Here is a 13,544-nt window from a genome sequence, read left to right as displayed (position 1 = left end):
TTGTCCCAGAAGTTAGAATAGCTCCTTCCTGATGCCTCGGACCCTCACCTCACAGAAGCATTCCTGCTGGGAATCTTGAAATGCCCTGGGCTTGTCTTTGTAAACAGAGTACTGAGAGGCCATTTTTGAGGGACTCTGTGGCCCAGTGTATCTCAGAGTGACAAGAACATGGCCAGACTCCCTAGTTAAATGTATAGGAAATAGTCTAAGACAGTGTGCCTAAATGGACAACAGGGAGAATTGAGCATGAAAAAGAGCAACAGCATGGAGGAGAATACACAGAAGGCCAAAGTTCTTTATAACAGAAGACAAGGGGATATAGCAAAAAAATTAAGTGACTAACACAATCTCCTGTGAAGATGGTTGTCTGTGGAGTTAGAATCCTGTGTGGACTAGGACAAAGAGAAACTTCCTGCACTGTCCCTTCAGAAGGAGAGGGAAAGTTTATGGCATTGGATTTTTTTTTGGTCATGTTCTTTGAGGCAGTCATACTACACTGTTGGCAGTTTCTGGTTGTGGCTGACCCTCAAGTATTTGGAAAGTGGTTCTGTTGCCCTGATCCTTGAATAGGCTGTTTCTTCACATTCTGAAGGTCCTAAAGAATACTGAAAATGGGTTAACTGTTCTTCAGAATTAAGGTATAAGTAGCAGCCAGTGTTTAGAGTTATGCTATCTAACTATTGCCATGCCAACTCCAGGCTTTCAAACACCACGTCATCAGTGACAGGGGGTCATTAGATCCTTTTGTGTATCAGAAAGTGAATGCATACAGTTAGCATGGGAAGAGCATGGGACCTTTCCAACAATCCCTGGTTTTTCACTGAGTTATTGTCAGGCCCACTATGCCTGGTGGGAACCAAGATATAATAAGACAAGCACAAGGGATGAGGCACATTGGTGGCTGATTCGATTAAGTGGCTGACTCTTGATTTCAGCTCAGGTCATGATCTCATGGTTGTGAGGTCAAGCTCCGCATCAAGCTTTGTGCTCACAACTTGGAGACTGCCTCCTGCCTCTCCTGTCTCCCCCTTTCTGCCCCTACCACACTCATGCTCGCTCTCTCGCTCTCTCTCTCTCACTCAAAAATGAGAAATGTCTAAAAACAGGTTTAAAAAAGAGAGAGAGAAAGAAAACTGGTGATGGAATGAGAATGGACACATGAGAGCCAAAGTTCTTCCTTTCCTATGAGAAAGGGATCAAGCAGAGAAAAAGTGACTAGTATAACCTATCTGAAGCTGGCTGTGTTCAGAATTGGAAGCAAGTGTGCACTAAGGAATGGGGAAAACACCACTGGGTTTACCTGGAAGACCAGTCCAGAGGAACCCTTCATCTGCGTTTCAAATCAGAATGGGATAAAACTGAAAATATACTATATGACTCATTGTTTTCTTGTTGCAGAAGGACTCCTCCTAACTCCTTCTCCTAATACCTCTGGGCCTGCCTATAGGCAAATGTTCCACGCTGGGCCCCTCAAATGAACTAGGTCTCCTGATGTATGCATGGTTCTATAACACATGTTGTGTGAGGTCCCATAGCCCGAAGTATCCCAGAGTCCAGAGAACTTGGCCCTCAAATTAGCCTGCATTGGTCTGGCCCCAGATGCCTACCAGAGGAAACCTAGTTTGACAAAGAGACCAAAAATGGACATGGATACACAGAGGCCCAAAGTTCTTTCTTACAGAGGAGAATAGGATAAAGCAAAGAATAAAGTGACCAGCATAATCTCAAGTGTAAAACACACCAATGGTTTGGACCCAGGGAAGTGTTCATTGACTACACCTGACACCCCACTGCAATAAATGTTAATCCATAAGGTGGGTAAGCCAGGAATTCTTCTGTCTATTGCCTTTTCTCCTGGCCTTTCCATCAAGTATAGATGTAATATTCCTTCAGTGACTCAAGGTCGGTCTCCCTGTGGACCTTCAAGTGTTTAGAACCAGGCAGGAGACTTTGCCTGGGCTCTTTCTGCACTGACCAGTATCTGGGAGCAACATGCCCATCTGGGGGCCTTCTGTTTTTTCAGCATGAAGGCAGCTCAATAAGCCCAGTGTCGGACATAATCAGGGTAAACATCCCCATGCCACCTTCAGCCTATCAAGCACCACATGTTCAGTCAAAGGAGAGCATGTTTTTCTTTGGGATGTCAGAAACTGATTGATCTTGGTTAGCTCAGGCAGTGACAGGGAACTCTCCATTAATCCCCGAGTGCTTCTAATGTGAGTGACAACCCCATTGCTCCTGAGTGTGACCTCCTTAGATAATCCGAAAGGAGATGGGAACATATGGAAAGCCAGAGTTTTTATTTTAAGAGATATATCGGATATAACTTATATTATCCAATAATTTGGTGCCTAGCTTCATTTCCCCTTTCTGCAGAGCTGAGACTGGCTCCATCCCACTCCTCTGTCCCTGCCTACATGCAAACATTCTGTGCCAGGCTCCTTCCAAAGCTTTATGTCTTTTGTGGCCAACGGGAAGGCTGGAAGGCAAGCTCTGTGGGTGGGCCCATGTTGCCTAACTTTTCTGCAAGTTGGGAGGACGTGACCTGACTCCCCACATGACAAGAGAGGACATGGCTCTTACACTCTGGCCCTGAATCCCCACAGTAATTGCCTAGTAGAAAAAGTGCCAGGGGATGGCAATGGAGGCAATGCCCAAGTTTTTCGCTGCAGAAGAGGATGGCATAATGCTGAGAGAGAAATGAGTAGCTAAGCTCCCCCTGGTTCCATAAGGGAGGCCAGCTCCATCCCAGCTCCTCTGGACTTAGCCTATGGGAAGAAATTCTGTTCTGGGCACCTTGCAGTGCTTTAGGCCTCCCTTTGTCAATAGAGTTAGGAAATTCAGGTCCCAAGGGGCCCTGTTGCTCAACCTATCCCTGAGGAAATTGAGGCCAATGCGACTGTCCAGTTAAAAGCAGAGGAGATACCTCTTGGACACTGGCTGTGAATGTCTCACAGGGAAGACCTAGTTTGAAAAAGGGCAAAAGTGCCTAAGTTCTCCATTTAAATTGAGATGGAATAAATCTGAGAATGAAATGACCAGCACACTCTTTTGACAAGCTGGCTGACTTGGGCATGAGAAACACCTCTTGGCTGGGGTAAAGGAATCCTCTATTGGCTACCCTGGTAACCAGTTTTGCAAGAATTCTTCCTTTGGGACTTCATAAAGGGATGAGAATCTTTTGTCACTGAGTGGATTTCTTACCCTTAACCTACAGTGGATAGTCACTAGTGGTTTTAGTATAATGGATTTTCACACTTATGTCTTTGGAATCAGGCACTTTGGAAGTGTTCCTTGAAAAGGCAATGCCCTGGGCACTTCTGGAGGCTGAATGCTTATATGGGAACGATTTGCTTTTCATGCGAAGGCATCCCAAGTAGCCAGGGGAGAGAGGCAACCTGGGTAACCATCAATGCCAAGCTCCACAAGGTCAGTCAAGGTAGTTAATCCTTATTTGGAGATATCAGAAACTGATTGCTCTAGGCTAGCATAGGAATGGAGTGGGAGCCGGCTAACAATCCCTGGGCATTTGCTGTGTGACTGAAAGCCCTACCACATTTTAATGTGACTCTAAGCCTCCTAAAAACACAGCTCGGGGATCAGAATGGATACATTATGGGTGTGTTGGAGAAGTGAATAAAGTACTGCACCAAAAATGGCGGTTGGGGCTAAAACAAGCTCTGGTCTCTAGATTAGAGACCCCTCCTCTGGGTTCTTCTTCCTTTGTTTGCTGTGAGCATGAAAAACGCCACAGATCTAGAAGCTGACGACTATAAATTACCCTCCCCCTTGCATTCCAGGCTCAGACCTTTGGAGAAACAATCTCCTCTGAGCCTGCCAGTGTTAAATAAATCTCTGATCCACCAAGATCTCCGAGTGCCGCTTCGTTTTTCCTCCAGCATACCAGCCTTGTTCTGTAAAAAAAAAAAAAAATTGGTTCCCTGAATGGGAAACTCAACCGCACTGGCCCATTGTTGCTGCTGGTTTGGGAGAACGATGAGGCAGTGAGGGAATGAGGGTCTCGAGAGAGAGTGCGTGCTCTGCCTGCATTTCGGCAGTCTCCCTCTCTGTCGCCTCAGTCCAGCCCCCTTCTGCCATTCCCGCCCAACTCAAGGAGACTTGGCAGGTGAGAACCTGGACCCAACATCAGAACTGGTAATCTAGTCAGTCCGACTCACAAGAGTGGAAGGGGGACCTGATCATTCCCCAAGACTTCATAAGTCTCACAGGAGGGAATTCTATGGGAGGGAATGTAATAACCTCTGGTGTGTATGTGAGTGTGAACATGGGACTCAGTCTAGCTTGCCTGCTGAGTTTGATTCTGTGGCTCCATGGGCAGGCGCCCTTGGGTCCCCAGGGACCCATGGAGTTGGAGTGGACCCGTCTGTGATTCCACGATGGATGGTGCTTGGTCTGTGGTGATATCAGAGTGCTTTCTGATTGTGGGCCCCAGGGTTGGGATCTGTGGGGTGAGCATCACCTGAGTTCCTTTGGGACATGGCCAGCCGGGCATCTGGCAGGTCTCCTCATTGGAGGGGGTGCCCCTGTCCCTCTGTCTGTCTTTGTGACTCTGCTTCACGGTAGCATTGTGGGGTCGGGAAAAGCAAGGAGAGACAGGCAAAGGATTAGCCACTTTATCCTGAGACTCACCCAGGGAGCCAAAGAAGCCACCCACCACTCCCCTAGTGTTGAGCCTCCCCATGATTCAGTAGGCTCCCTCCCCTCCCCTGAGGTTGAAACTCTTCCCCCCATGTGTCTTTCCGCTGCTGCCACCATTGCACTGTCACTGCCACTGCCACTGCTGCCCATCTCTCCTCCACTTCTGGGCCAGAGAACGCTCCCCCACAAGGACCTGCAGCCAGATTGCACCCTCGGCCAGATCCAGGCACTCTCCAGATGCTGGTCCACATCTGTTGGTATCAAGAGTCTCTCCAGGGGATTAGAGCAGGGGCTGAGAAGGCCATAAATATGAACCTACTGCAAGGGGAAAGAACATTAAAAAGAATAAGAGTCCCAACCAAGAAAGTCCCAAAAACCCAGCAGATATCAGAAGGAACCTCGAGAAGAGGACCTTATTGGTCTAGCCTAGATGGAACCAAACTAAAAGGGGACGCTGACTTTCTCTCCCTGTTCCTCTGCTTAATAGGTGTGAGAGATTCTCCCTCATTTCCCAGGTTAACAGCTATAATTGGAGCCAACTGCGGTTAGTCTACCTCAGGACAGGGACTTTAAGGAATATTCCCAAGCAGTTGCTGCTTCTGCCTTCCCATTCCCCTCATTTTTCTGTACCAACTTGGGTGTGGTCCTATAACATCCTTAGTGTCTCAGGCACCACTGGTTCATCCTTCCATTCTCCAAGGAGCTAAGTGCACCCCCCTTGGACTACCCATTTCAGATACCACCACTGGTGTCCCAAATGAAAATTGACAATGGGGAAAAATTGACTTTTAGGTGGATGCAGGTGAAACATATTCGGTGTATAAACTAATTTAATTTATTGGACCTGTCTTTAAAGTTATGAGCAAAGGTCAAATAAGCTCATGTTGTCTCTGTTGCAATTTGTTAATGACAATTAATTTTGTCTGTCTCAAAGTTTTTTTTTTATTAAACTTTATTTTTTATTTTTTAAAATTTACAGCCAAATTAGTTTGTATATAGTGAAGCAATGATTTCAGTAGATTCCTTAATGCCCCTTACCCATTTAGCCCATCCCCCTCCCACAATCCCTCCAACAACCCTCAGTTTGTTCTTCATATTTATTATTCTCTTTTGTTTTGTCCCCCTCCCTTTTATATTATTTTTGTTTCCCTTCCCTTATGTTCATCTGTTTTGTCTCTTAAAGTCCTCATATGAGTGGAGTCATATGATTTTTGTCTTTCTCTTACTAATTTCACTTAGCATAATACCCTCCAGTTCCATCCACGCAGTTGCAAATGGCAAGATTTCATTCTTTTTGATTGCTGAGTAATACTCCAGTGTGTGTGTATGTGTGTGTGTGTGTGTGTGTATACCAAATTTCCTTTATCCATTCATCCATCTATGGACATTGGGGCTCTTTCCATACTTTGGCTATTGTTGATATTGCTGCTATAAACATGGGGGTGCATGTGTCCCTTTGAAACAGCACACCTGTATCCCTTGGATAAATGCCTAGTAGGGCAATTCCTGGGTCGTAGGATAGTTCTATTTTTAGTTTTTTGAGAAACCTCCATACTGTTTTCCAGAGTGACTGCACCAGCTTGCATTCCCACCAACAATGCAAAAGAGATCCTCTTTCTCTGCATCCTCGCCAACATCTGTTGTTGCCTGAGTTGTCAATGTTAGCCATTCTGACAGGTGTCAGGTAGTATCACATTGTGGTTTTGATTTGTATTTCACTGATGATGAACGATGTTGAGTATTTTTTCATGTATTGGTTGGCCATCTGGGTGTCTTCTCCGAAGAGGTGTCTATTCATGTCTTTTGCCCATTTCTTACCTGGATTATTTGTTTTGGGTGTTGAGTTTGGTAAGTTCTTTGTAGATTTTGGATACTAAATCTTTATCTGATCTCATTTGCAAATATCTTCTCCCATTCTGTCGGTTGCCTTTTAGTTTTGCTGATTGTTTCCTTCGCTGTGCAGAAGCTTTGTATTTTGAAGAGGTCCCAGTAGTTCATTTTTGCTTTTGTTTCCTTTGCCTCCAGAGACGTGTTGAGTAAGAAATTGCTGCAGGCAAGATCAGAGGTTTTTGCCTGCTTTCTCCTCGAGGATTTTTATGGCTTCCTGTCTTACATTCAGGTCTTTCATCCACTTTGAGTTTTTTGTGTGTGTATGGTGTAAGAAAGTGGTCCAGGTTCATTCTGCATATCGCTGTCCAGTTTTCCAGCACCACTTGCTGAAGAGACTGTCTTTATTCCATTGGATATTCTCTCCTGCTTTGTCAAAGATTATTTGTCCATACGTTTGTGGGTCCATTTCTGGGTTCTCTATTCTATTCCATGATTTGAGTGTCTGTTCTGCTGCCAGTACCATACTGGCTTGATGATTACAGCTTTGTAGTATAGCTTGAAGTCTGGGATTGTAATGCCTCCTGCTTTGGTTTTCTTTTTCAAGATCGCTTTGGCTATTCGGGGTCTTTTCTGGTTCCATACAAATTTTAGGATTATTTTTTCTAGCTCTGTGAAGAATGCTGGTGTTACTTTGATTTGGATCGCGTTGAATATGTAGATTGCTTTGGGTAGTATCAACATTTTAACAATATTTGTTCTTCCTATCCAGGAGCATGGAATCTTTTTCCATTTCTTTGTGTCTTCTTCAATTTCTTTCATCATCTTTCTATAGTTTTCAGTGTATAGATTTTTCACCTCTTTGGTTAGATTTATTCCTAGGTATTTTACGGGTTTTGGTGCAAATGTAAATGGCATCGATTCCCTGATTTTTCTTTCTGTAGCTTCATTGTTGGTGTATAGGAATGCAACCGATTTCTGTGCATTGATTTTATATCCTGTAACTTTGCTGAATTCATGAATCAGTTATAGCAGTTTTTGGTGGAATCTTTTGGGTTTTCCATATAGAGTATCATGTCGTCTGCCAAGAGTGACAGTTTGACCTCCTCCTGGCCGATTTGGATGCCTTTTATTTCTTTATGTTGTCTGATTGCAGAGGCTGAGACTTCCAATACTTTGCTAAATAACAGTGGTAAGAGTGGACATCCCTGTCTTGTTCCTGACCTTAGGGGGAAAGCTCTCAGTTTTTCCCCATTGAGGATGATATTAGCATTGGGTCACATGTATATGGCTTTTATCATCTCGAGGTATGATCCTTCTATCCTTACTTTCTTGAGGGTTTTTATCAAGAAAGGAAGCTGTATTTTGTCAAATGCTTTCTCTGCATCTATTGAGAGGATCATATGATTCTTGTCCTTTCTTTTATTGATGTGATGAATCACGTTAATTGTTTTGTGGATATTGAACCAGCCCTGCATCTCAAGTATACATCCCACTTGGTTGTGGTAATTTTTTTAATGTATTGTTGGATCCGGTTGGCTAACATCTTGAAGATTTTTGCATTCATGTTCATCAGGGAATTTGGTCTATAGTTCTCCTTTTAAGTGGGGTCTCTCTCTGGTTTTGGAATCAGGGTAATGCTGGCTTCATAGAAAGAGTTTGGAAGTTTTCCTTTCATTTCTATTTTTTGGAAGAGTTTCAAGAGAATAGGTGTTAACTCTTCCTTAAATGTTTGGTAGAATTCCCCTGGAAAGCCATCTGGCCCTGGACTCTTGTTTTTTGGCAGATTTTTGATTACTCATTCGATTTCCTTACCGGTTATAGGTCTGTTCAAATTTTCTATTTCTTCCTGTTTCAGTTTTGGTAGTGTATAGGTTTCTAGGAATTTGTCCATTTCTTCCAGATTTCCCATTTTATTGGCACATAATTGCTCATAATATTCTCTTATTATTGTTTTTATTTCTGCTGTGTTGGTTGTGATTTCTTCTCTTTCATTCTTGATTTTACTTATTTTGGTCCTTTCCTTTTTCTTCTTGATCAAAGTGGCTAGTGGTTTATCAATTTTGTTAATTCTTTCAAAGAACAAGCTTCTGGGTTCATTGATCTGTTCTACTCTTTTTTTTGGTTTCAATAGGATTAATTTCTGCTCTAATCTTTATTATTTCCTGTCTTCTGCTGGTTTAGGGTTTTATTTGCTGTTCTTTTTCCAGCTCCTTAAGGTGTAAGGTTAGGTTGTGTATCTGAGATCTTTCTTCCTTCTTTAGGAAGGCCAGTATTGCTATACACTTTCCTCTTATGACTGCCTTTACTGCGTCCCAGAGGCTTTGGGTTGTGGTGCTATCATTTTCATTGACTTCCATATGCTTTTAATTTCTTCTTTAACTGCTTGGTTAGCCCACTCATTCTTTAGTAGGATATTCTTCAGTCTCCAAGTATTTGTTACCTTTCCAAGTTTTTTCTCGTGGTTGATTTCCAGTTTCATAGCATTGTGGTCTGAAAATATGCACGGTATGATCTCGATCTTTTTGTACTTACTTAGGGCTGATTTATGTTCCAGTATATGGTCTATTCTGGAGAACGTTCCATGTGCACTGGAGAAGAATGTATACCTTGCTCCTTTAGGATGAAATGTTCTGAATATATCTGTTAAGTCCATCTGGTCTAATGTGTCATTCAAAGCCATTGTTTTCTTATTGATTGTTTGATTAGATGATCTGTCCATTGCTGTGAGTAAGTTGTTGAAGTCTCCTACTATTATGGTATTAGTGATCGATGAGTTTCTTGATGTTTCTGATTAATTGATTTACATATTTGGGTGCTGCCACATTTGGCGCATAAATGTTTACAATTGTTAGGTCTTCTTGGTCTATAGACCCCTTGATTATGATATGATTCCCTTCTGCATCTCTTGATACAGTCTTTATTTTGAAGTCTAGATTGTCTGATATAAGGATGGCTACTCTGGCTTTCTTTTTTTGACCATTAGCATGATAGATGGTTCTCCATCCCTTTATTTTCAATCTGTAGGTGTCTTTAGGTATAAATTAGGTCTCTTGTAAACAGCATATAGATGGGTCTTGTTTTCTTATCCATTCTGTTATCCTATGTATTTTGATTGGAACATTGAGTCCACTGATGTTTAGAGTGAGTACTGAAAGAAATGAATTTATTGCCATTATCATGTTTGTAGAGTTGGAGTTTCTGGTGGTGTTCTCTGGTCCTTTCTAATCTTTTTATTTATTTTTTTTTTGCGGTTGGTATATATATATATATATTCATCTTTTGTCCCCTCAGAGAGTCCCCCTTAATATTTCTTGTAGGGCTGGTTTAGTGGTCACAAACTCCTTTAACTTTTGTTTGGGAAACTTTTTATCTCTCCTTCTATTTTGAATGACAGCATTGTTGGATAAAGAATTCTTGGCTGCATATTTTTCTGATTCAGCACACTGAATATATCCCGCCACTCCTTTCTGGCCTGCCAAGTTTCTGTGGATAGGTCTTCTGCAAACCTGATCTGTCTTCCCTTGTAGTTTAGGGACTTTTTTTTCCCTTCCTGCTTTCATGATTCTCTCCTTCCCTGAGTATTTTGTGAATTTGACTATATATGCCTTGTTGATAGTCGGTTTTTGTTGAATCTTATGGGAGTCCTCTGTGCTTCCTGGATTTTGATGTCTGTGTCTTTCCCCAGGTTAGGAAAGTTTTACACTATGATTTGCTCACAAAACCCTTCTACCCCTAGTTTTCTCTCTTCCTCCTCTGGGACCCCTATGATTCTGATGTTCCTTTTTAATGAGTCACTGATTCTTAAATCGTGCTCTTTTGCCTTAATCTCCCTCTTTTTCTCTGCTTCATTATTCTCTATAAGTTTGTCCTCTATATCGCTGATTCTCTGTTCTGTCTTGTCCATCCTTGCCGCCACTGCATCCATCCGTGATTGCAGCTCAGTTATAGCATTTTTAATTTCATTCTGGCTATTTACTTCTTTTATCTCTGCAGAAAGGGATTCTAATCTATTTTTGACTCCAGCTAGTCTTCCTATTATCGTGATTCTAAATTCTGATTCAGACATCTTGCTTATGTCTGTGTTGGTTAAATCCCTGGCTGTCATTTCTTCGTATTCTTTCTTTTGGGGTGAATTCCTTCGTTTTGTCATTTTGAAGGGAGAAAAGGAATTAATGAGGTAGAAAATTGAAATTTAAAAATACTAAAATTAAAACCACACCCATACAAAAATCGAACAGATGATGCTAGATCCTAGGTGTATTTTGGTCTGGGTGTAGAAAGTGGTTTGACAGATTAGAGAAACAAACAAAAAAAAAGGTGGGGGGAGAGAAAAAAAGGAAATTGAGAATTTGAAAAAATGAATACACTAAAGTAGACTAAAATACACAAACATAGAGAATATAGTAGGAAAAATTATAGAAAAATATTTTTAATAAAAATTAAAAAGAAATATGATTTTTTTCATTTTCCGTATTTAAGAAAAAAGAAAAGAAATGAAAAATAAAAAATAAAAAATAAAAAAAGGAAAAGATCAAAAAATAAATCATTTGAAAATTTGAAAAAGTGAATACACTGTAGTAGACTGAAATGAAATGATGGGAGTAACATAGAATTTGAAAAAATTGACATAAAAGCAAAAAATATAGTAATAAGAATTAAATAAAAATATTTTAAAAATAAATTGAAAGTCAAAATGAAATTTTTCTCTTTCTGCATCAAGAAAAAGAAAAGAAATGAAAAAGAGAAAAAAGAAGAAAAAAAGAAATTGAAAATTTGAAAAAGTGTGTACACTGAAATAGACTAAAATAAAATGATGGAAGTAAAGTAGAATTTGGAAAAAAAAATACACAAAAGTAAAGAATATAGTAATAAAAATTAAAGACAGATATTTTTAATAAAAATTGAAAATAAAAATGAGTGTTTTCTCTTTCTGTATTCAAGAAAAAGAAAAGAACCGTAAATGACAAAAAGGAGAAAGAGAGAAAAAAAATTGAATAGATGAACCTGCTAACAGAATGAAGTAGGACTGAAATTGCTTTGTTTTCCCCTAGAGGTCAGTCCATGTAGCTCTTTATAGTCCATAGATTAAGCCGGCAGTGAGGTTTGTGTTCTTGAAAAGTCAAGTTGTCCCAGTTGGGCAGGGCTTGGTGTAACAGCTCCGCTCCCCCCAGATGGTGCTGCTTGCTGCTAGCCAACTGGGGTGGATTGTTATGGTGCTCATGGGTACGCATGCCCATGTGTGGGAGCAGTGAAAAAATGGCACCACCCAGCCACCCAGTCTGTTCTCCTGGATCAGGAGTCATGCACGGTCCTCTGTCTTCAGGTCTCATCCACTCCCCACTTTTCCACTGTGACCAGGCCCCAGGCAGTACCTCTCTCCCAAGTTTTGTCTCAGATGTGGCTGTTTTCCCCGGCCCCTTACTTCCAAAGGACTGCGGCTTTGACCCACTCCGCCCCTCTGCAGGAGGGTCTTACAGAGCAATGGCCAAATGAGCAATGGCAAAATGTCAGATGCACCCAGGAACGCCCACTGGATGCTGCTGTTGCCGGTGCCCAAGACTGCAGCCAGGTGCCAGCCCGCCTCCACAAAAAAATCACGAGAGAGTGTAGCCTCAGCATTTCAGGAACCATGGAAAATCACAACACACATCTGACACCAGGCTTCACCCTCAACAACCTTGCCCCAGCACCAGTGAATGTGGCTGTCTTCTGGGGTCTGCTGAGACCAGGTAGCTTCAACAGTCTCTACCAAATGTCCTTCCAACAGTGGAACCGCTTTTCTCCATGTGGCTCGAGAACCTCCCAGACCCCACTCTGTTCCTGGGGATTCACCTTTCCCACCAGAGCACCGGCAGGTATCGAACTGCACGGAGTTGCAGACTTTGCGCTCCCCTTGTTTACAGTCTTCATGGAATTTAAACCCTCTCCTTTCTCCTTTCTCCCTTTTTAGTTTAGTCCCTGTGGCTGTTTCTAATTTTTCACTTTCTCTCCAGCTGCTTTTGGGGAGGGGTGCTTTTCCTGTATGCTCCCCCACTCTCCATTCTCCATCTTCTCTCCGCCCGCAAAAGCAGTTCCCTACCTTTCGGGGCTTCTTGGTCCCCAAGTTCAGCTCTTCAGATGTCATGTACCTGCTGAGTTCTGTGGTTCAGGTTGTGCAGATTCTTGTGTTAATCTTCCAATTGGTTTTCTAGGTGTGTAGGATAGTTTAGTGTTGGTCTGGCTGTATTTCACGGATGCGAGACACACAAAAAGCTTCCATGCTGTTCTGCCATCTTGGCTCCTGTCCTGTCTCAAAGTTTTAATGGGTAATGTTTTAGATAACTTTCAAGGTCCTTGGTAACCTGAAACTTTCCAAATAGGATGGGATGATAAAGCTTTGATTATTGAACATTTGTGTTTTTAACTTCTTATTGCTGTGAAATCAAGGCTATAAGGACCTATTGAAAAACATGCTTTGTACTTAATTTGTTCATGAATTTACCATCTAAATGGTTCTGGTGTAAATACCTCTCAATTTGTTACTAAGTCCTCAATTGGAGACTAAGGTTTCCTAAGAGTTAAATTTCTGCTCAGTGTACTTAAGACTGATGAATATAAAAAAAAAGCTACCCTGTGTGTAGGAAAATAGGAAGTATATAAGAAAGATATAAGGAATGGAAATACAGTTTTGTTGAGGGTAGAATAAAGTAATTTTGTGCTAAATGAGACTGGTTATTTGGAAAGAAATGGCTTGGGACAAAATTTAGAAGCAAAAGAAAGTTGCAGAAGGTTGAGATGAATGGAACTTTTAAAGTACACTGGTATAAGTTTGAAATTCTGCTTTTCTCTCTGCTCAAATGATAAAGTTTTCTTGAACTGTTGATCTACTCTTGATAATACAATGCAAACAAAGGTTTATCCTCCAGGAAAATCAAAGTTTTAGCTTTCATCTTTATCAGGTCTTTGATTACTTAATTAAAACTTCTCAATGTTAAAGGAGCTAGGTTTTGATAACAACTGTATAATGCTATACCATTCACCTTTGGGATCTTTTATTGCAACTTTGGTTGAATAAA

At 41.6% G+C, this 13,544-nt stretch overlaps 1 protein-coding gene and 1 long non-coding RNA gene across 3 annotated transcripts in view; one reads left to right on the top strand and one right to left on the bottom strand.

Moving 5' to 3' along the window:
• Positions 1–13,544, bottom strand: part of LOC122237886 (ankyrin repeat domain-containing protein 26) — a 299,470-nt gene that overhangs the window by 75,550 nt on the left and 210,376 nt on the right. The window lies entirely within an intron of this gene.
• LOC122237887 overlaps positions 3,252–13,544 on the top strand; it is a 31,313-nt gene continuing 21,020 nt past the window's right edge. For both annotated transcript variants that reach the window (XR_006216615.1, XR_006216614.1), the window contains exon 1: positions 3,252–3,429. This is a non-coding gene — a long non-coding RNA (uncharacterized LOC122237887). The remainder of the gene's footprint in view (positions 3,430–13,544) is intronic.

This window comes from Panthera tigris, chromosome B1 (assembly GCF_018350195.1).
Source record: "Panthera tigris isolate Pti1 chromosome B1, P.tigris_Pti1_mat1.1, whole genome shotgun sequence".
In the NCBI taxonomy this organism is placed as follows: domain Eukaryota; kingdom Metazoa; phylum Chordata; class Mammalia; order Carnivora; family Felidae; genus Panthera; species Panthera tigris.
Note: the sequence above shows the minus strand (reverse complement) of the source record. Positions and strands in the feature narration are given on the sequence as shown.